This window comes from Podarcis filfolensis (assembly GCF_964270895.1).
Source record: "Podarcis filfolensis genome assembly, chromosome: 5".
NCBI lineage: Eukaryota > Metazoa > Chordata > Lepidosauria > Squamata > Lacertidae > Podarcis > Podarcis filfolensis.
The window spans coordinates 55,345,800-55,370,101 of NC_139608.1; the positions used below are offsets into that span (position 1 = coordinate 55,345,800).

A 24,302-nucleotide genomic window follows, 5' to 3' on the forward strand; every position below is an offset into this window, starting at 1 on the left:
CAGTACCTCTGAATACCAAGACAGCTGGTTGCACTTTTCACATGCACTATTTTGGAATCCTCCTAATAATTATTTCACTAGGATTGTTTCAAATAAATTAGCTAGACGGCTCCAGCTTTTGCACAACGTAACTGAAGGGTTCACCCTTAAATAACACCATGGGAGAAAACACCCAGGCAGCTGGCAGTTGAAACAGGTGGGAGATCAAAGCTGGCAGCATTTTTTACAGCAAGGGTAGAGACCAACATGGCACAGATAAAAGAGAGGGCGGGGGCAAACTGTGAAGACAAGTCACTTGTGCTTAATGTGCTGCAATGCAAAAAAGACAGCGATAACTCCAGGCCTGTTATCTGACGGTTAGCAACGCTGTTTAGTAGCTAGCACTCTAACATATTCATATTTGTATTGGCATTGCTCCATATCCACAAACTTACACTACAGCTCCTGACCAGTATGATACCAGTTCTTCTACTTGGGTATCAAAGAGAGGGGGGAGATTTAAAAAACAGAAACCCCCCCCCCCCTCAATATTTGAATGCAAAACCACACAGGTCATAAACTAATATCTCTAATGTTGACCTTTCAAACGTTCTGAATGAGAACCACCCTGCCTTGTGAAAGCAGTTTGCTTGCTTTGCTGGTTCACTGTTGTGCAATGAGTCAGTCCCTGGTTTAATGCCATACAAGTGCACCTGTTATCATATTTCTGCTGTTAGAGGGCATGCTTTTCTTTTCTTTTTTAATTGCAAGTGTTCCCACCTCATGCATAACGATCCCTTAGAGAATACGGCTTTGTTTTCCCCTTCCCCATGTGCCAATCTAACTGTTGTAGAAAGCAATATGTGGGTGTAGCTATTTATTCTTGCTAGTGTGGCGCACTCTGGATTTAATGCAAATAAGAGAGGGAGATTTGGAGAGACATCGAGGGCTGGAAAACAGCATTACCTGGAAGTGTCATAGATGGCATTAAGAACATCCAATGGAGCTCATAAAAACAGAGCTCCCTGAAAAGCACAAGGTATAGTTTGACTCTCCCCACCTCCCCATTCACCCCTCCCAACAAAAAACCCAACAAGACTGAGAAATCATCTCCAGGACCTAGATCAGGGGTTGCCAGTCTTTGGGGCCAACTTGAAATTGTTTTAGAAAGTGCAGAGGGTGTGTGGCATAACACAAAATGGCTGCCATGAGGATGTGGCAGAACACAAAGAGGCTTCCATGGGGTCATGGCATGCCACAAAATGGATGCTGTAGGTTGTGGCGTAACACAAAATGGCTGCCACGGGAGCCTGGCGTAGCACAAATTTGCTGCCTTATCTAAAAGAGCAGAAGAAAGAAAACAAGACCACTAAATGGTGCATACATACCCCCCCACACACACAGCTGCCCTATCAGTTGGGGCAACAGGTACTTACATCAGTCAATGAGTAGCATTTTTTAAATGGAGAGAGAGAAATTTCAGGGCCCTTGCAAAGCCATTGACTATACAAAGTAGTTCTTAGGGTTAAAGTACATATTGTGGCAGACACCATGTTCTTCATGGTCATGTGTAGCTTTACTTGTCCTGTAATTTGACATCATGTTGTTCTCCCGAATTTGACGTCTCTTCCCTTTCCTACATCGTTTTCTCACTGCCCTTCCACATCACTGGCTGTCACTAGTGGGAAGCATGGCAGGGCACAACATGACAGCCTATTTTGTGGAGCAATGGGAAATATGTATTATTTGGTAGGGGATGGGTTAGAAAGAGAGAAAAAGTCATGTGAGGATGCCCAGTATCTGCCATTAGGTAGAAATCAACCCTTGATTTAAGACATATGAAGATAAGTCTTTTGGAGCAAAAGAAAAAAAAAAGAGGTGTTAAAACAGCATCAATCATAATTAATCTCTATACATAGAGATGTGAATTCCATTGGATTGTTTGCATTGCAAGGCATTCCTTGCATTCCCCTGTTGCTTTCATTCTCAGCTGACCACTTGTGAATAAGCACTACATGTTGACCCTGAGAAAAGTGTTTGGTTTTTATCTTCACACACAGGACTAATATTCTGCAAACATGCCTCGACATGCCAATGCAAGCCTTATCTTGGCACCTCCTTGATGTCATTAGTTTGAAAAGGCTGGGAATGTTATTTTAACAGGGTTTTTTTTAAAGTTTATGTACAGTAGCTTTGTTACAGTATCTACATTTATTTTTCTTAAGAATCCTGCTATCAGGAATTTGAATGGCACTGTCAGGGAATCAGGAGCAGGAGCACTGGGGAGAGAGGATTGGGAGAGCGAAGGGGAAGAATCCGAGGGCAGCGTAGGGGAGTATGACAGTGGCCCGAGAGATTCCATGAGCTTCTCCAGCGAATCAGAAGATTCCCAGAAGGGGGCGCCGATGGTCAGGGCAAGGGGGGTCCCAGGGGGGACGCACCAGAAACAAGGAGCCAGAGGGGAACCCCAAAGCAGCAGTGGAGGATCAGGACCAGTTTCCCCACCAGAGCGTAGTGGGGGGGAGGAGTCACATGTGTCAGGAGCAGTGTCTCCTCCAGAGAGGGAGTCAGGGCTGACCACGCCTCCAACGGAGGGGAGGTCAGTTGCAGCTAGCCCCCCCGATGGGGGAAGCAGTGACAGCAGCAGTGGAACGGTCAGGAGGAAAGTTGCTGGGTGGGCGCGCGCGCCAAGTTCAAATGTGCAGGCGCGCGGAACAGCAGGAGACCCGGATGGGGAACCAGCTCCTAAAGCCCGCCGGAGGGAGGGAGAAGGCTCAGGGGAATCAGCGGGAGAAGAGGCTAGAAAGGGCGGAACCCCGGCGGGCAGGCGGACCCAGAGGAGGAAGGAGCAGCGGAGAAGGTGGAGCAAGGCTAGACTCTTAAATTGGTGTCAAGGGGGAGGAGACTCAGACGGAGCATCAGTGGTCTGACACTTTAGACGTGGGGCTGCGCGCTGCGGCTCTGGAAGTGAAACTGAACTTCAATAAAGGCTTTTATACTTAACAACGAAGCAGCGTTGGTCCTTTGTGAGCTGGGACCTAGGGTAGCCCTGACAGTATGCTCCGTCCCACATAAAAACCTCGCAGCGTGAGTTGGTGCAGCGAGGGGCAAGACTTGGTGTTTTGCGAGCTCACGAAGATAGGCAAAGATGACTACAGAGAGCCAGGTGAAAGAACTGCAAGAAGCAGTCACGACGCTTTACGCGGAAGTAGCAGCATCCAGGAAAAGAGAAGAAGAAGCAGTAGCGCTCTGCCGGGATCTGCAAGCCAGGTGGGACCGTTGGGGGAAAGAGGGGCTGCCAGGACCCAAACCGGAGGGAGTTGGCCTCGGGAAGAGGGGGGGCAGCCTGGTGGCGCACTTTGATGGGAACCTGCAGCAATACCCTAACTTCAGAGCTGACGTGGTTTACGCGCTCAATTTGCTTCGGAAAGACTTTAGAGATGAGGAAGAGAAGGTGGGCTTCATAATCACTCATTTGCATGGGGAAGCAAAAGCGTGGCTGCGGAATTTGTGGCGCGAAAAAGACCCTGCCCTCAAAGATTCCGATGCATTTATCAAAGCTATGGACGCTTGCTTTAAATCTACGGTAGATGTAGATATTGCTCGGAGGGAAATGCATGGACTACAGCAAGGGAAAGCGACGGTGAGGCAGTATCACTCGCGCTTTTTTGCCTTACTGAACGTGCTGGGCTGGGAGAAGGACTCCATTGCTGTCAGAGACCTGTTCTGGGAGGGGCTAAGTGGAGAGGTGAAAGATGAACTGGCAAGAGGAGAAAGACCCCAAAATACCCAAGAAGTTGCCCAAAGAGCGTTGGCAATTGGTGTGCGCCTGGAAGGACGTAAGGGAAGCACCCCAGCCAGGACAACCCCTTTCTTTCCCAGAGAGGCGGGGCGGGCGCTGTCCATGCCTCCTTTGGGAAGGGGAGAAGAGCCGATGGAGATTGGTGGTGCAAGGGCTCAGACTGCCAGCAGAGCCCAAACACCGGGAGCAGTCAAGGGGAAGGCTCCTAGAGGGACCAGGAAGTGTTACATCTGCGACAGTGCACAGCACATGGCCAAAGAGTGTCCCCAGAGGCTCCAGAAGCACACTGCAGCCTCAGCAACAGTAAAGGGAACAGGTGAGCAGCTGAAACAGCTGCAGGGGGAAGAAGAAGCCTGGTTGGAAACAGAGCCACTGGGGCCCAACCAGGCAAGTCAGTGAAGCAGTCCCCAGAGATTTTACAGCCCACAGACCCCCTCCCACCCAAACCAGTGGTGCAACTCACCGCATCGCTCCAGTTGCCCAATGGGCACACCATGCAAGTACCAATAACCATTGACTCTGGGAGCAACGCAGACTTTATTGGAGTGGACTTTATAAAGCAACATCGCATAGCACTCATGCCAGCCACGATGCCCCTAAACGTCGTCACGGTCGATGGCAGGAAGCTACTGGGAGGAGAGGTGGTACAGCAAACACCACCGATGGTGATGCAAATTGGAAACCACCGCGAAGTCATCAGCTTCAACGTCACCCACCTGTCGGACACGCCCATAGTGTTGGGTATGAGTTGGCTGGATAGGCACAGCCCGGCATTGGCATGGTACCAGCGGCAGTTGACCTTCTGTTCCTCCTACTGCGCAGAACACTGCATCCAGACCCGCCAGGAGGAGGAGGGGCAAGAGGATGAACCGCAGCTACACCTAGGCATGGTGCAAGCGGTACCCAACAAGTACAAGGAGTTTTTGGAGGTCTTCTGCGAGAGGGAAGCGGATAAGCTGCCTCCCCACAGGCCTTACGACTGCAAGATTGACCTCCTGCCGGGAGCGACGCTGCCGACTGGGAAACTGTATTCCATGTCTGAAGATGAACTGCAAGAACTCAGGGAGTTCATAGATCACAACTTGAAGCGGGGGTTCATCCAAGAATCTAAAGCAGTGGGGGGCAGTCCCGTGTTTTTCGTGAAGAAGAAGGACACGCCCCAACGGAGACTCATAGTTGATTTTAGGACCATAAATTCCAAAACAAAGCCCGCAGCATTCCCCATGCCCAAGATCGACGACCTGCTCGCGACGGTGAGGAAGGGACGGATCTTCACCAAGTTGGATCTACGAGGGGCGTACAACCTTATACGCATGCGGGAGGGCGATGAGTGGAAGACAGCCATGTTTACACCTTTAGGCACCTATGAATATCGCGTAATGCCTTTTGGTCTGCAAAATGGCTCCCATACCTTCCAAGCTTTCATGCATCACGTGTTAGCGGGACTCCTCTACAAGAAGTGCGTCTGCTTCCTGGACGATATCCTGATCTTCTCGGAATCGCAGGAGGCTCACGAGAGGGACGTCAAGGAGGTCCTGCAGAGGCTACGGGAGCACAGACTTTACGCCAAATTAGAGAAGTGCCAGTTCGACATGACGGAGGTGGATTTTCTGGGCTACAAGCTGTCCGACAAGGGACTCGCCATGGACAGCGCCAAGGTCCGCGCGGTGTTGGACTGGAAGAGCCCGCGCAATCGGAAGGAGGTCCAGAGGTTCGTCGGCTTCGCCAACTTTTATCGCAAGTTCATCAAAGGGTTCGCGAAGGAGACGGCGGCCATCACGGACACCCTCAGCTCCAAGAAGAAGAAGTTCACCTGGACGGACCAGGCGGAGCAGTCCTTTCGGAGACTCAAGCGTCTCTTCGCGTCCGAAGAACAGCTGCTACATGTAAACCCCAGCAGACCAATGAGGGTTGAGACGGACGCCTCAGACAGAGCAGTGGGGGCCGTCCTGTTGCAGCAAGATCCGCAAGGGGAATGGAGGCCGTGCGCATTCTACTCCAGGAAACTCAGCAAGGCGGAACAGAACTACACCATCTGGGACAGGGAGTTGCTGGCCATTCATGCAGCTTTCAGGGCGTGGCGGCACTTCCTCGTTGGAGCCAGACACACAGTGCAAGTCCGCACGGACCATAAGAACCTGGAGTACTGGCGCACGGCGCGGTTCCTGAACCAGAGACACATCCGCTGGGCGGAGTTCTTTGCGGATTTCGATTTCCGGATAGAATACATCCCGGGAGACAACAACGTCATGGCGGATGCACTATCCAGGAAGCCGCAGTATCTCGAGGAAGCGGCGCCGGTGGCGGCCAAGCACATTTTCGCACCGAAAGCGTGGGCGTGCGCTTCAGCTGCCGTGGACCTGGACGCGGTGCGTCGAGCGCTGCAGACGGATTCGTTCGCACAATCCAAGATGGAGGAGGTGCGAAGAGGCACAGCGAAGGACGACGAGTTCCAGATACGAGACGGACTGCTCATCCGCAAAGGGGCTCTCTACGTGCCCGGAGACGACCTCCGCGCGAAAGTCTTGCAGCAGCTACACGACGCGCCCAGCGCTGGGCACTTCGGCAAGGACAAAACGGCGGAATTAGTAACCAGAGACTTTTGGTGGCCCAAGGTGAGGGGAGAAGTCGCGGATTACGTCTCCAGGTGTGACACCTGCCAAAGGGCCAAGCCAGTACACAGGAAGCCAGCGGGTCTACTAGAACCCCTACAGACGCCGCTCGAACCGTGGGAGAGAGTGGCCCTGGACTTTGTCACAGATCTGCCCAGCTCGCGAGGCAAAACAGCGGTGCTCGTGGTCGTAGACATGTTCACCAAGATGGCACACTTTATTCCGTGCGCGAAGGTGGCCACAGCGGAACAGACCGCCAAGCTGTTCATAGACCACGTGTTCAAAGCTCACGGCTTGCCGCGGTCCATCCTGTCCGACCGGGGTCGCCAATTCGTCTCGAGCTTCTGGCAGAAGCTGCTGGGCATCCTGAACGTCAAGATCAACTTAGCGTCGGCACGACACCCGCAGACCAACGGACAAGCGGAGAGGGTCAACGCCATCATGCAGCAGTACCTGCGATGCTACGCCAATCAACAACCCTCGACCTGGGTGGACTACCTACCGCTGGCCGAGTTTGCCTACAACAACACGAAGCACGGGTCTACGGGAGTGACACCGTTCTTCGCCAATAATGGGCGGCATCCCAGAACTTTCCCAGGGTTAGAGACGAAGGGGGAGGGGGAGCCAAGGGGAGCAGAGCACTTAGCAGCAGAGTTACAGGAGGTCCACGAGCAACTCCGCAGGCAATTGGAACTGGCGAAACACGCCTACAAAATGCAGGCAGACAAGCACAGGAGGGTCGGGGAGGACATCCAGGTGGGGGACTGGGTCTGGTTAGCAGCCCAGGCAGTGCCGGCCAGGACGCTAGCTAAGAGGAAGCTCAAGCACAAGCAGCTGGGACCTTACCAGGTCGCGGCGCAAATCAATCCAGTGGCCTTCCGGTTGACACTCCCGGAGGGCTCCAGAATGCACCCAGTCTTTCATAGGTCAGTGCTCACACCCTACAGGGAACCCCACAGGTTTCAGGCGTCAGGGAACGCGCCAGACACACTTAGTGAATCTCCGAAGAGGGAGGGGTCACGGAGGGCGACGCCACTCAACGAGGTCACGGAGATTTTGGACTCGAGGTGGGGGGAAGAGGGGGTGGAATACCTCCTCGCCAGGGAAGGTACCCCAGCCAGTGCCAACAGGTGGGTACCGTGCTATGCCGTGGAGGAGCACTATCTTAAAGACGAGTTCCATGCACTCTTCCCACACAGACCTATGCCGGCAGAGTATTTCGACGACTGGCTCTTCACGCCCACACTGTCAGCCAGTACGTTCCAGGGTTTTTCATCAGCTGAAGAGACGACGCCAGACACTAGCTCCTCGGAGGGGTCTCTCTCGGGGTTTGCCACAGACCGCTCCTATTGGTGGGACACTCAACCGGAGGTGGGGTGGCGCAGGGAGCTGCTGCGGGGACCTTTGCAAGCTGTCTCACCAGAGGTACCCGGGGGAGGGGAGGACATGGACGTGTTGGGGGAGGATCCTGGATTCGAGCACATCAGCAGAGAGATGGAAGCAGAGGAAATCGACGTCGACGAGCCCGTTGCGGTTGGGCCGGATCCAGTGGACCGGCTACACACCAGGGGGGAAGAATGGTATCCCGCACTCACACCCACTGGACTGGAGCACCCGGAACCCACACCCGAAGAGGGGGAGGGGGGAAGGGGGGGCTTCGAGGGGGGGATGGATGTCAGGGAATCAGGAGCAGGAGCACTGGGGAGAGAGGATTGGGAGAGCGAAGGGGAAGAATCCGAGGGCAGCGTAGGGGAGTATGACAGTGGCCCGAGAGATTCCATGAGCTTCTCCAGCGAATCAGAAGATTCCCAGAAGGGGGCGCCGATGGTCAGGGCAAGGGGGGTCCCAGGGGGGACGCACCAGAAACAAGGAGCCAGAGGGGAACCCCAAAGCAGCAGTGGAGGATCAGGACCAGTTTCCCCACCAGAGCGTAGTGGGGGGGAGGAGTCACATGTGTCAGGAGCAGTGTCTCCTCCAGAGAGGGAGTCAGGGCTGACCACGCCTCCAACGGAGGGGAGGTCAGTTGCAGCTAGCCCCCCCGATGGGGGAAGCAGTGACAGCAGCAGTGGAACGGTCAGGAGGAAAGTTGCTGGGTGGGCGCGCGCGCCAAGTTCAAATGTGCAGGCGCGCGGAACAGCAGGAGACCCGGATGGGGAACCAGCTCCTAAAGCCCGCCGGAGGGAGGGAGAAGGCTCAGGGGAATCAGCGGGAGAAGAGGCTAGAAAGGGCGGAACCCCGGCGGGCAGGCGGACCCAGAGGAGGAAGGAGCAGCGGAGAAGGTGGAGCAAGGCTAGACTCTTAAATTGGTGTCAAGGGGGAGGAGACTCAGACGGAGCATCAGTGGTCTGACACTTTAGACGTGGGGCTGCGCGCTGCGGCTCTGGAAGTGAAACTGAACTTCAATAAAGGCTTTTATACTTAACAACGAAGCAGCGTTGGTCCTTTGTGAGCTGGGACCTAGGGTAGCCCTGACAGGCACTTATTAACCAGCAGGACTCTCGCATTGGTAGGCTTGTAATTTGGGGCTGCATTAGAACCAGTGATACCAAAGCAAACAACAACTAAAATGCATGTTTCTTTTCAGTTTTTGAAGAATGACAACTTCCCGGATGTGCAATTGTACAGCCTTCCTGGTACCACGGAACTTAAAAATAATAAGAAGAAAAAAGTTATGCTTCTTACTGTTTTGCTCAATCTTTCCTGGCCTATCTTAATCACACCCTACCTATTTATTCACTTCTACCAGACTCTGCTTTATCCCACCCTGCTGCAAATTATTTGGCAACCATTAAATGCTACCTGCTTGTTTTAGTGACCCTCTAGATATCCCTTTTATTGTGCATTCATTATGATTTGTGCTCATTGTGTTATCAGGACAGCCATATGTGATCCTTCTTTCACTACTGCTGGCACCTGCAAAAGTTTTGGGGTGGTCACACTGCTTCCCTTCTAATCAGTCTGTATCGCAGATCTTCCTGCTGGAATATCACAACTTTTTATACTGCAGATGATATGGATTATTTTTATTCTACTTTTGTTATGCTAAGAGCCCTTCCGGACAGTAATAATGTGGTAGCATTGCAAAACAAACTAAAGCAGAATAAATCCACCATTGGTGCACTCTTACTGTGTCAAGAACACGTTGCAGAATATGCCTGTTTTAAAACACCAATCAAAAGGGCAACTAATTCATTTCACATTTGATTTACATATTGATGAAGCAGTCACACTGAACCATCTGAAAGTGGGCATTTGCCAGCATTCAGACATAGAGTGGGTTAATTAAAATTAAAAATGTGAATCTACAATATATAATAATTATTTTTAGGGTTTTTTTTTGTTTTTTAAAAACTGTTTTCCAGTTACTTGGTTTTTACATCTAAGCATGTATATGGGAAGCAGTACGACAGCGTGTCATAGATTACAGGTCAAAGTTTTAAAACTACCAAAGTATTTGGTTTTTACAAGACTAGCAGAGCTATCCTATATGGAATTGGGGATGAAAGGAGCAGCAGATTCACCACCACATCCCAAGTCTTGCTGACTAACACTGAGCAGGGCAGGGGGAGATGTTTCCCCCTCCTAAATTTTTATTGCACCAGCTCCAAGCTGGCATACCTGATGAGCTGAGGATCAAGTCTTGTGTTGGTGGATTTGCATCCAGTATCAGTGATCACGTTCTGCACTCTTTTGAATGCCACATTGAGTCTAGTAACATAATTGGCAACAGCTGCTGGGCAGAGGCCTTTTCCCACCCTGATACCTCAGGTCCTTTTAACCAGAGATGCTGAGGACCAAATTTGGGACCCCCTGCAGGCAAAGAAGATGCTCCACCACTAAGCCAGGGATGCAGCCAAGAGGTGGAAAACTCACTATTCACAAGGAATATAGTGTCCTGATTAGGCCTATAATGTCCAGTGCCAATAGGGAACATGATTATCCATAATGCTTCTTCAATGCATAAATCTATGTTCTGTATTATTTGCTTTTCTATTATCCAGTCTTAAGGGCTTAGTTAAAAAAAAAACCTATAATACCAGCTTCCCTGCTACACCTAAGGGTCGCACTGAGAAAGTTATAAAACCTATGAAAATTCACTGATAAAAGTGCTTCCTTTTCTGCAAATTAAAAATCTGTGATATTTTCTTTTTCACTTTGAGCATGGGAAATCCAAAGAATGTCTCTCTCTGAGATCCCCAAGCAACTATGGTAGAAGAAAGGTTAACAGGACTATATTGCCCAAAGTGAAAAAATACTGAAAAGGTCTTGTGCTAATGCCCCCTTCCCCCCCAAAAAAGAAAAACCTCCCACTGCTACTAGGATATTGTGGCAGCTTTCCTGTTGAGGGTGTAATGCTATAAGCTGTCAACAATACCTGTCTTACCTACCAAACTGTCATCACCTGCCATTTAGCACACTGTGCTACAATTGTTCCTTCACAACGCTGAAAATTACTGTCTGCGAGAAGGAAAACAGTGAAGTGACTTTGAGCTGCAGAAATGCAAAGTAGTTTGCTTGCCCCTTTAAGACTTGGTTTGTTCATTCCACTAGGATGAAGTGCCCACGTCTGCATTTGCATGAACAGTGTAATTCTGAGCAGAGACCTGGCAGAAGTTACTCAGAGCAACTTCTGTGAACTGCAGTGATAAAAACAATGCATCTAAGATGGGTCCATACAGAGGACTTCAGCATTATTTTCCCTTAAAGCATTAGCCAGGAGAAGGAAACTACGATGGAACATGGTAGCCCAGAGAATGTATGACCTTTAAAGATCTGAGCTCAATTTATGCATTTGCTGCATGTCACCTTCTGCCAAGTTACACTTTCCCACCCCTAAACCAGGAATTTGAATGAAAATGAATAAGGTAAATGTTTTCAAAGCACCTGATACATTTAAAAGTGAATTTTTGTGTTAAGAACTTTAAATACTCAGGGCGAAACAAGGATGCTGTGGTTTTATGAGTAATTCAATCATTGCAGATTATTTACGGAGAATCTGTGTTAAATGAAAACTGGCATAAACAGTGTCCAGTGTTGTTTTGCAGAGATCATGCACAATGAAGACATCTGCTGATTTCATGCAAGGCAAGGCAATGTACGTGTGAGTTAAAAACAGTGCTTTTATTAGCTGCCTTCAAACGTTACCTGATTCGAGATGTGGTGTTTACAAGCACCAAAATATTCTATTCAGAATCTGGACAGTTAATCAGCTAAAAGCAACTCGTTGTCAACATGCTGTTGCTGAGCCCAAAGAACAATGCTCCATTGTTCCAGCTCATGTGCATTTACAACTCTTATAACAGTTATAAAGCCTCTAACAAGAGAAAAGGAAAGCAGGTTGGCCTGTGTCATTTTCACCTTTTAGCCACTGCAATAAAACAATTTGCCAGTAAAAGAGCAGCTTGATATCAAACCTTAATGGCACTCCATGAAACCCAACCACTGAAATGAAATACAATGGTGCATTGACTCCCTATGCTTAATGTCAGTGTAGAAATCTAATAGTCCTAACTGCTGGCTGTCTTGGATCTCTAATTTGCACCACGGCTGTGATCTTTGGAGCCCAGCTCCAAAAGATGCTGAAAGATGTGGCTGTCTTATTTCTCCCGGCAGTAATTAGCCAGCCTTGCCAGTATATACTCAAGTAGTGAGGGGAAAGCCAAAGAACTCCAAGACAAGACCAACAGTCACACTGGAGGGGAAAGGAGGCAGATATTATACTGGCATTTCTTTTCCCTGGCTTCAACTTCCAAGTGATGAATGAAGTGTCAGGAAAATATATGACAGAAATGCTCAAGGAAAAAAAATATACACAGAGGGTAGTTATAAAATATGTGAAATACAAACAGAATACTATATGTCTGGCAGGGAGTCTGAACTGGGTTATATGCTAAGGAAACAAGATCCTGCCAATATTGCCATGTCAATGAGTTCTCACCTGCACAATTCCCCCCTTCCCCCTGCATTATAGTTTGTGCTCCTTTACATTTTATTTCAACAAACTACTGCTCTATACCTTGATCTGCTTTTATGGATCAGAAGGAAGCCCAAGGAGTATTTGTTTACTTGCTTTCTTCCTGCCATCTGCTCCCCTTCCCCACCATTGAGGTTCAACATCATGCCATCCATCAGATACATGAGTCCAGCAGCTAGTGGCCATGTATGTATACATATCACCACATACTTCCTTTGTTGCGAAGCAGGAGATGCCAAGGTTAAGCCCAAGGATTTGAAAGACATAAGGTTTTAGTTGCAACTTGATAGTCATTTTCAGGGATGAGTGCAATGTCTGTAGTCATTTAAACATAATTCATGCTAACTGAAATTGTGGGTATTGTGGTTTACAGACTTGAACCTAATTGGAATTGCAATTTGACCCTCCTTTTTCCTGCTTTAGAGAGTTGGGGAGTGCTAAAGAAGCACAGAATGAGTTACCATAATATGGATATAAGTGGGTACTGTAAGTAAGGACACTTACAGACTGTTTTGGGTGGGATTCAATCACATACAGGCTCCACAATTAAAAGTTGATTTGGTGATTTTGCGTAACTAACCCACTCCCTGTTAGGATATTTCCTAACATATAGAAAAATATATATTTTATATATATAAAATATATATATATTTCCTATATTGGGAAATCAGAGTTTTTCCAATAACGAACAGGACGCAAACATGCATTGGAAATCATGGAACAACAATCACTTGACCTGATGTTGTGTAACCTCACTGCAAACAAATCAGGATGAATGTTCAACAAAGAGGTCATCTGGAAACAACCTAAGATTTGCAAACATCCTTATATGTATGAGTAGCTCTATGTGTATTCATAACAGGGGTGGAAAACAAATTCTGCCCTCAGGCAATCAAAATTCTACACCAAGTAAACCTGGATCCTCTTACCTGTACAGTATGTAAATATATTGTGTCGGTATAATTTCTCTTGTTTTGCATTTTTCTTCTTCTTTTTTGCTAATCTAGAGAAGGATCAAGAACTGAACAGGGCACTGAAGCCTCCTCACTCCCGGTTGCTGAAACACCTATTCAGTCACATTTCTGGCTTCTGAGATTTTGCCTGGCATGGGTCACACATTTTCAAACACTTTTGCAGAACCGTATGGGCTAGAGAGCAAGAGCTGAGATCCTCGGGAAACTGTACACCACATTCTGCACTTTTTCTGTGCGCCCAGGGACCTTCACTGCTCTCTTGCTCCCACCCATGCAGCCCTGTGTATAGGTCACAACATCTGAAAGTGTGTAGGACCGGTAATCAAATTTTGGACGAAGCCAGTAACTGACTGCTATCCCCTAGGAGAGAAAGGCAAACAAGGAAACAACTGTATCTCTCAGATATGAGTGGGGCCAGCCCTAATGAACTGGCAAGGCCTCATTTTATTTCAATAGCTGCCAATAAATAATTGCTGTCCTGCGTAAAGTTCACTAGTACATTGCACAAAACCAGCTCTATTTGCAAAGCACAGAAAAAGAACAAGACAGCAGTATGAGACAGAAGTAGCCCCTGGAGGTACCATGTTTCAGCTGTCGTTACTGAAACCACACAAACCAAAGCATGTTAATTTCAAAGCAAGCTGGTACAAAACATGCACAGTAACTGCAGGGCCTTGCAGCTTTATTATAGTTCTCTTTAAACTGCAAGCCAGATGCTATCTGCTGCGAAGACGGGGAGGTTGTGCCAGAGAACAACCCACAATGATTACTTAACACTCTTGCCGCAGAGTGGAGTTACAATCTTCATGAGATGTGAAAAAGAGATGACAAGGATTTCAGACTTCTTCCAACGACCATTTCATGTGACTGATTAAAGTGACTGGAACTTTGTTCTCAAGGACAAAAAAGAGAGAAGCACTGGAGGAAAAAAATATATACACACACATACACACGGGGGGGGGGGAGAGAGATTCAGCTGATTAAGCCATTTTTCAGCCCCCCAAACAAAGCTGCTTCAGGCAGGCCTAGCCTGGTGAGAGCAGATACAATTTGCAAGTTGTCAATGCTCACACAATGTTTTGAGGTCTCAAACCTTAATCACACAAAGCAGCAAAACCAGTTTCCCGCTGCAAGGTTCCCAGCCGCCATGGGCAAAGCTGTACATCTGTGTGTCTGATGCAAAGTGTGGAAACTGAAACCAAGCATAGAATTTCACTGATTGAAAGCAATTCATTGGCGGTTGCGCCCAGTCATTTCCCTGCAGTCACAGAAGACTCCTCGATCCAGCAAAGGGTTCAACCATCAGCAGAAAAGAGGGGGCGGGATTTTTGCTTATTTCTTCTTCCCTCTGCAGGAAAGTACTTAAAACCTCCAGAGGGTCGAGGAACCCTTTGAAACAAACACTGTGCAATGTGATGCAGGGGGCTGGAGGAGAAAAGGAGGATTTGTGGACGTCACCTCCCCGTCCCTTCCACAAACAGAAATCTCTGGTGCAGCAAACAGCCTTCCCATGAGCATAGAGACACCATTTGATACAACCTGAAGCTTCCTATGCAGATTCAGGAATTAAGGAATTATTCTCAGATTCTCAATAAGTGCTCCAGGAAGAGCACATGGTAATGACATCAGTGTGGCATAGTGGTTCAGAGTGCTGGACTAAGACATGTGAGACCAGAGTTCAAATCCATACTCATGCATTACTTTTCCTGACCTACAGTAGCCAGAGAAACTATCTATGCTATTCTGAAGAAGTGTGCATGCACACGAAAGCTCATACCAAGAACTAACTTAGTTGGTCTTTAAGGTGCTACTGGAAGGAATTTTTTTTGTTTTTTGTTTTATCTATGCTAAATTCTCTCTTCTGTGCAACAATAAATGGCACAGACGCTTAACTGCTATGGAACAAACTCATCACAATTCAGGTTTAGTGAAACCACACGTCACTTAACAGACTTTAGGGAGCGCTGAGGATTTTTGTGACATGTGAAAGCATTATAAGGTCTACTGCACAATGAGGATCCTGGAAACATTAGTTTTGAGGGAGGCAAAGAAAGAAGCTAATGAGAGGGTGATCAATATAGTCCCGACTACTAAAACAATCTCTCAATTGCATGCTTTTTAGAATCAATTCCCTGAGTCACCAAGATCTATCTGAACAGTAGGCACATATCTTTTTGGAAGTACATATCTGCTACCAGATATGGAAAAGGAGTAACAGACACAAAATAGTATAGCAATGTTTGAAGAAAAAAATCTATTGGAGTTAAGAACTTCCACTTCTGGGTTTATGTCGTTGTCTCTCTCTCCGTGTGTGTGTGTGTGTGTGTGTGTGTGTGTGTGTGTGTGTGTTTAAATTGGATAACACATTTGAGTAAAATCCAACAATGACTTACATTCTGTGAAAGCCCACAGACTTTCCTTGGGTCTGTAGCACAATGTGTTCAATCTTCTTAGTATTTGGGCAATTCCACTGAGTTGGGATTTAGCATCACCACACACCAGGAAAGTTAGTCTAGTCTGTAGAAAAGCAGTGCCAAGTTTGTTGAATGTGCTCCAGAATAAGCAGATTCCAGTGAGTCTTAAAAGCAGCACAGTGTGAGTAGTAAGACCTTCGTCCAGCAGATGTAGGAAAGCAGATTTGCAGTTTATCCACAGAAGCAGGCAAGGGAGAAAGTTATCCAGGCATATGGTTTCAAAGTCACAGAGAGTAGGATAACAAGAGGACTTGTTCATACATACAGCCGCCTGCCTATGTCCCTGTTGTCTGCTCCAGTTAATCCCTTCCATCCATGGATGGGATTGTATGAGGAAAGCGTAAGTTGCATGACGCTGCTGAGGTACACCTGGCTAATTTTATTCTCAGCCACAGAAGCATTCTTAGAGCCATTACAGTCATATAATGTGCAACTCATAATATCTATGAAGCCACAGTTCACGTTACATTAATCTGTATGGTTTTATATCGGCAGATGATCAAAATGGTTATTAAAAATGGGCTAGCTTATATGTGTGAGTCGTACCTTGGAAAAGTGGTTTTCAAATATATATACCCCAATGGGGAATTACACTATGGAAACACCTTTAATATGTTACCAACTTGGCTCAATTAAAGTAATTAGGAATCAGTATAGCTATAAAACTTGCCTGCAGTTTTGTACCTTGCAAAGTTTACACAGCACCACCTCCTATTCTTTGGCAAGGGGGGGAATCTTTTATATATTTTAGTTTTAGGAGGTGAGATTATGCCATTTATTCTGTAGCTATTTCCACTGCACAAAATATTCGGTGTAAAATAGTATAAGGCCATGAGGAAAAAAGCAAAAGACATCTGCAAAACAGATTGCTCTGAAAGTACTTGGCTAACCACTTGGTAACTAGACTTGATCAGCCAAGATCAGGAGGATTCAGGGAGAATTTTCTGGGAGTTCATGGCAAAATCATGATGTAAGAATTACAGTACTTAGGAACCTGGGAGGCTACCTTGTGCCAAGTGAGATCAGTGGTCCCTATCAAAGGGCTTGTCCACACTTCTGCTTGTCTCATGCCTAGAAAGCACAGGTGAGTGGAGTTTGCTGCTTGTCCCATCCTTCCTAGGCACAGGTCCAAGCAGTTTTGCCTTTGCCTGCCACTTTCCCCTGGAATACCCACTCTTAAACACTAAATCGGAACAAATTGTAATATGTGGAAACTGCTGGTAGTAGTTATTCACAGTGTTAGAAAAAAGTTTGTCACAGCACTACCTAGAGATATAATGGAATGAACTTGGCTCTTTCGCTCTCTCTCTCTCTCTATCTCTCTCTCTCTCTCACACACACACACACACAGGAAATTATTTTAAGCTTCTCAAGTAGAAGTAACTGTTCTGAAGTTGCTACTGGTAGGTATTTAAACCCCATGGCTATATGATAAAGGCAAAGGTAAAGGGACCCCTGACCATTAGGTCCAGTCATGGCCGACTCTGGGGTTGTGGCGCTCATCTTGCTTTATTGGCCGAGGGAGCCGGCGTATAGCTTCTGGGTCATGTGGCCAGCATGACTAAGCCGCTTCTGGCGAACCAGAGCAGCACACGGAAATGCCGTTTACCTTTCCGCTGGAGCGGTACCTATTTATCTACTTGCACTTTGATGTGCTTTCGAACTGCTAGGTTGGCAGGAGCTGGGACCGAGCAATGGGAGCTCGTCGCAGGGATTCGAACAGCCGACCTTCTGATCGGCAAGTCCTAGGCTCTGTGTTTTAACCCACAGCGCCACCCGCGTCCTATATTGGCTATATGATATTTACATCCAATTCTTTGTATAATAGTAAGCATATGTTCACCCATGCTAATTTGCATAGGAGTCAGAAGAATGTTTGGCTCATCTACTAAGTACTTACTTAGTTACACACGTCCTGGTAGAGTAGAAAATACTTCACCCTACTGTGTTCTTCTCTAGATGTCTTTCTAACTCAAACTGATTTGTTATATTTATCCTGTGCTGATTCTGTGAAGAGAAGTACAATACAATAGTGCCTAGTCTTCCAGACATAGGCGATATTGCACTCCAGCAAGTACACAACTGATTCATTTCCTAACCATTTTCAGTTCTGAAAGCAAATGTATATAATGTAATCAGTATATATGGACTCTTTGAATGTAAGCCCAGGTAGTCTATTAAATGTTTCTGGAAAAATCTTTCCACTTATCAGGGACATCAATTATACAATGCTGAAAGACAATGTTTTCGTGGGAAAGGGCAATTATTTAAAATAAAGGCTGCATTTCACAATAGGAGATGTCCAAATACCTTGCAAAACAATGAAGTATAACACAACACTTCTGGAAGTGGAAATATAGTACTAGTAACAATTAGTATTCCACACAGCTGTAACTGCTCTGTGCATTTATTTGGAGCAGCATTTCTATATGAATATGATATATAAAAAAAACCAAGCAAGATAAAAGTACAGAGAGGGCACATACTACAATTAACCCACAAACTTTTCTATTTAAGACTATGAGAGGGCGGGATCTGTTTAATTCTTTCTCATGCAGAAATAAAAATTAAAATTCTGCTCGCTATCATACTAGGGAGAATAGTTTTTCCTTAGCCTTCTCCCTCCATAGAGCTTTGCAGAAACCCACCTGCAGCTTGATTCAGTCCAGTCCAAGATTGCACCAGATTACTTTTCTGCACATCTGAATCACTGTCAGTCATGCAGTGAAGCGTTCCATGAGCTAAACATTTTTTTAAATTGATTGAAGGCTAAAGGTGAACATGACAGCCCTCCTGAAAGGGAGGGTCCATTCTGTGTTACTATTCGGAGGACAAAGAAGTAGCATCAGGTTTAAGGGGAAATGGCTGATTCACACTGAGTGAATATTAGGAAAACATCTTAACCAAATAAAATGTAGGGCAATGGAACAAGATCCACAGTTTGGAAGCATTTGTTGCTGGATGTTTCTGTGAGGAAACTAGGGAGGCATCTGGCAAAAATGCCTGAAGTGTAAAATTCCCTGCCTCGGGACAGACAGTTCGATGAAATAATCCATGCTGTTCCTTCCAGCTCTGCTTCTGCAATTCCAAAAGGCATCTTATGCCAATTTTAAGCATAATTTTTATCACAAGTATGAGAGATATTAAAGCATAAGCGATGCAACGTAAGCATGGACAGTTTACTAGAGGATGAATGCAATATCATATATTGTTAAGATTAAGGAGAGTGCCTTTACAGAAAGACACAGGGCCAAGTTATATTAATAAAATATATTTACAATCTGGATAAAGTATATGCTTCAGAGAATGGAACCATAAAGTAACCTTAGAAGAACTGGGTATATGCTATTCATAGGGGATCCATTTCTATTATTTTATTCCTCCCATTAATAAGTTAATGATCATTTACTTTTTACTCATATCCACAATAATTCCCCCATGCGTTTTGTAATTCCCCTTGTGTATGGTTGACATCATCCCCGTTAAGACTTTGGAAGGCCAGAACTTGAAAGCAGGCTGCTATGTTTTGGACCCACCATGATCCAGCTGTGCTAAATAGTAATGAGAGTATGGAGGGATGTGGTTGGAGTAACCAGTGAGCCGTGCTACAGAATGGAAGTGAAAGGACTTGAATGCACATGGGCTGCAGCAGGAGAGGCTAAACCTGTGGCCCTCCCAGTGTTGCTGAACTCAACTCCCATCATCCCTAGCCAACAGGGCCAAAGGCAGGGATGATGGAAGCTGTGATCCAACAGCATCTGAAGGACCACAGGACCACAGGTTAGTTATCCATGGGCTATAGGGTACTTGTATATACCACTGGCATCTGTGTGATTTGGGCAACTTGTTGTGGCTTGTGGACATTAATCAAGACTGGTTGCAGTCTCTAATTACTACAAGTTTTGGAAGGAAGCCCTAAGCATTGTTATTTTGTTTCATTTACTTGAATTATTTGTTAACTGCTCTTCCTCTAAAGATTCTGATGAACAAGAACTAATGTACAACAGATGAGAGGTAATTTTGTTTTGACGGAAGAGGTCATCCTTGCCCGTGAACTGGCTCTAAACAAGATGGCCACATAAGCATTTATTTTAATTGTGCCTAAATCGTCTATCATGAAAAATATTTGTAGACAAAAGAAAATGTGATTTGCCCAAGAGTCATGGCTAACTTTTTCTCATGCCTGAAGGAACAGTTTCAACAGCTGTGCTGAAATTGGCTTTGGCTCCCAAACTGTCCTTTAATGTCTTGCTTTGTGTGTTCCCTGTCTTTATTCTTGACACTTTTTTCATTTTAAGCTATACTCACCAGCAGCCTCAGACAGAAAAATAAGAAGCAATTATTAAAACATGCTAAAGGGGAGCAGAACAGGAGAGAGAGAGAAAGAAAGAAAGAGCGAGCTCCTGTTTTCTAGAGCATATCACTTTGTTTGACTTGAAGGAGAGAAGCAGATGACCATCTCAAAGCAAGAGAACAGCCAAGGATTTCTTGAAAATTTCTTAAGCCACCATGAACAAATGCTTCTAGCTGCCACTTTCCAGCATGTCAGGAATCTGGCAACAGCTATCAAGAAAGGGCCACACTCCTTGATGCCAAGCCAGCAAAGAGAATATACTTCAGCTTAAAAATAGAGGGCAGCTGGCCCACAAAGTCAATTTTCATTTGTGCATTTCACTTTCCCCACCGGAGAACCTGCCTGATTCGTATTTTATCATTCCATCACCGTGTGCTTGGCACAATGTTAGCTAACCAGATGGCTGCCACACACTTGGCTCCAAGGCAAGATTCTCAGAGAAAGGCACAGCAAGGGTCAGTCTGTGGCAGAAAATGGGAACAAGCTGAGCCAAACCTTGCTGTTCAGACCAAAGAACAAGCCTGACCCAGAAGACATGAAGGAGGTCAGACTTTATTATAGAACTTGAACTGCTCTGGTCATCAGGAAGCTTTAGGGTGGTATCTTAGTCTATTTTGTGACTGTATTTTAAGAATCTTAACAATTTTTTTGGGGGGGGAGGTATTTATCTTAGTCACATAGTTTCTATTCTGTTAAGTTGTTAATGAGAGTCTGATCTACTTGGCTAGAGAAATCACAAGAAAATCAGACAAACTGCTAGCCTCACATACCAAATGTAACAGAAACTGGCATGTCTCAACCACCCAATACTCCTCCACTCATACCTATAACTATAATTATAAGTTGGCTGGTTCTCCAAAGATTAATCTGCAGGCAAAAGCCAACCCAGATCAAGTTACATGAGCCTTTCTCCTGTTAGGTGTATACAAACACACCCACCAGCCATTAATGATAGAAATATCTAATGCAAAGCTGAATTTGATTGCATTACTGTGGGCTTCAATGAGTTCCAACAAGGGAGCTCCTCCTAGACCATTTACCTCAAGAGAGTTCCTTTCTTCAGAGACTTAAATGAAGCCCATATGTTTAGGTTTTAAAGGCCAGACTCACTTCATAATTCTCCTTCCCTTACAGTTTGTTTTGAATATCAGTTTTTGCAAACCTGGGTTCATCAAGGTCTGCCACAAGTGACAAAGCATTCTTTTAAAAAAATGAAGGGTCACTCTTAACCTGTTTTGCTTCCTAAATCATATTTAACATCTTCAGATATATTTGCCTTCTGGAGTAGAGTCAACATGAGTTCAAATAAGGTTGCATACCTGGTAATGACATGGCAAACTGTCTTAGCAATTATGCAGCAGGTTGTCAATAGATAACAACGAATGTTCTACAAAGATGTTGCAGCTAAATGAGGCTATGGATGTTTTTCTGCTCAGGCCAACGTTAATGAGCAGAGAAATTGTACAAAAGATCAGATCAATATCTTTATTGCAGGAAGGATGTTTGAGAAGAAGAAAAGCCAGGACTCATTCTAAAATGTTCCAAGAAGATTTTAAGTACCATCAACCAGTTATGCAAATACCCAGCACCAGATAAACTTGAGCAACTGAAGGCTTGGGTGGGGTGGGGAATAGTTTGCTAGAATGTGTAGAATCTCAACTTTAATTACAAAATAAGCCTAAGGACTACTTACTCTGGCTGCTTTTCTAGATGTAACAGAACGGTGTGCTTTCCGCACTGCAAAAAGTCACCCATTATAACTAACCCATTAAATATAAACAATTAAGGTAATGTTTCGATAGGCAACAACTTTTAGTAATTAAGTAACACGGAAATAATTCACAGTTTAGCAAATCACCTTGCATGAACACCCTAAGCCAAGAGCAACTGGTTGCAAAACCTAGTTTAAAGGTAAAGGTAAAGGGACCCCTGACCGTTAGATCCAGTCGCGGATGACTCTGGGGTTGCAGAGCTCATCTTGCTTTATTGGCCAAGGGAGCCGACGTACAGCTTCCGGGTCATGTGGCCAGCATGACTAAGCCGCTTCTGGCGAACCAGAGCAGCGCACGGAAACGCCGTTTACCTTCCTGCCAGAGCGGTACCTATTTATCCACTTGCACTTTGATGTGCTTTCGAACTACTAGGTTGCTAGGAGCAGGGACTGAGCAATGGGGGCTCACCCCGTCGTGGGGATTTGAACCGCCGACCTTCTGATCGGCAAGCCCTAGGCTCAGTGGTTTAGACCACAGCGCCACCCGCATCCCTAAAACCTAGTTTAGGAGGTGGCTAATATTTTTTGGCTTGAGAGCCAAACATGGTTGACCAAACTTTGTAGAACCACATTGCCATGGTGTTTATGGGCATGAAACATGCGTGCACACACATTTGCACAAACCATGCATTCATGACATCTATAGCACACAGTCACTGAACATATGCTTCACACTACACACCACACATATAGCAACCCCATCTTTCTCTCACACACATACGACAGTCTAGTTGAAACAAAAAAAAATTTTTTCCTTCCAGTAGCACCTTAAAGACCAACTAAGTTAGTTCTTGGTATGAGCTTTCGTGTGCATGCACACTTCTTCAGATACACTGAAATAGAAGTTGCCAGATCCTAGTCTAGTTGTACTCTAAACAGTCTAGTTGTACTCTAAACCTTGGTAACGGTGCTGTGACCAGCTGCCAGTAATAACCCACACTTTCAATTTGTTATAAAGTAATCACGTTAACCACTGCTTTCAGTGTTTCCATTAAGCATGGACATTCACAAAGTTCTCAAATACAGGAACTAACTTGAACTCAAGAGTATAATAACAAATACAGAGTGTGTGTGCGTGTTTTAATGAAGGTAAATAGTCTCCATTTAGGACTAATAATTTGCTTAAGCTCTTTTAAAAATATGCTTGTCCATGAAATATTTAAGGAGTTCTGATGCGTGTCTAAATAACTACATCACGTCTTAAAACCTTCATCCAATTATTAGTAAGTAAATTTTATTAAGATAAATATTACAATTGAATATTTGCTATATTGCAAACTTAGGGACTATCTGTGCCAGGTAGCAGCTGATGCCCCTTTGGCCAACACAAATATTTTTGTTGTCTGTCTTATGAACCAGGTTTATTCCATGAATGGGAGGATCTAAGAGAACCATTTTGAAGGTTACCTAGAATGGACTTCCATCTTTTCCCCTATTTTCCTTTTTTGGGAGCTTGTGGCTACTGGCTCCACACCAACTAGGCAGTGGCAACAATGTGAGGAGCAGGTCATGATCCTCATTCCTAACATGAAATGCCTAGGGAGCATTTCCAAGGTGGAGCGTGACCTACCACCTCCTCAACCATTCCTTAAGTTAGCCCATTGGCAAGTAAACTTGCTCTCTGCTAATACATGTAATAAATACATCCTCAGATGCTCCAACAATGGCAGAAAGTCATGGGACAGTGTCACTCTTTCAGATATAACTGGCATCTGTACTTATTCTACAAAGAGACACTGTGCATCTTTGTTAAGTCTTCAATCTGTTTCTCTCATGTGAGAAGCAGCAAGGGCAGAACACTTGACGCATTGTTTTCTTTTAAAGGCAAGCAGTAGGCAAGATCCTTGCTTTAGTTAGATGTCGGGCAACAAGCACGGTGAAGTCATGAATGTAAATAACAGCAATGGTGAGTTCCTGCTACTAAATGCAGCAGAGCCCTTAAGGACCTGCCCTTTCCATGGAGGCCTGCCACAGAACAGAGCAGAAGCTGTGACTTTGTCAACAAGGAAACCAAACCAGCCTGTGATGGAGAAAAACTAATATAAAATTAAGTCTAAAAACAGTGTTTTAGGGGGTGTAAATATTATCTAAATATTCTTAACTGTTTAAAAGTTGGTTTTTTAATTTTTTTCTAAAATATATATTTTAAGGTTTAATTTGTTGTTTGCTGCCATAGCCTCTGCTGGGAGAAAGGGCAGGATAGAAATATAGTAAATAAATAAAATAATTTTTTATCTTAGAGTCTAAATTATGGGTGATATCCAAAGTTAGCCATACTTAGCTGTCCTGGGATTTATTCTAGGTACTTTTAAGTACAAAATCTTCTAAGAACTCTAGGTACAAAATCTTCAGGCAAGTCTAT

The 24,302-nt window shown here is 45.6% G+C and overlaps 1 protein-coding gene and 1 long non-coding RNA gene across 14 annotated transcripts in view; one reads left to right on the forward strand and one right to left on the reverse strand.

Moving 5' to 3' along the window:
• FAM53B (family with sequence similarity 53 member B) overlaps positions 1 to 24,302 on the reverse strand; it is a 123,315-nt gene that overhangs the window by 11,297 nt on the left and 87,716 nt on the right. The window lies entirely within an intron of this gene.
• LOC310764003 lies at positions 1,428 to 9,515 on the forward strand. Its single transcript, XR_014548961.1, has 2 exons — positions 1,428 to 2,229; positions 8,869 to 9,515. It is a non-coding gene; the product is annotated as an uncharacterized lncRNA (long non-coding RNA).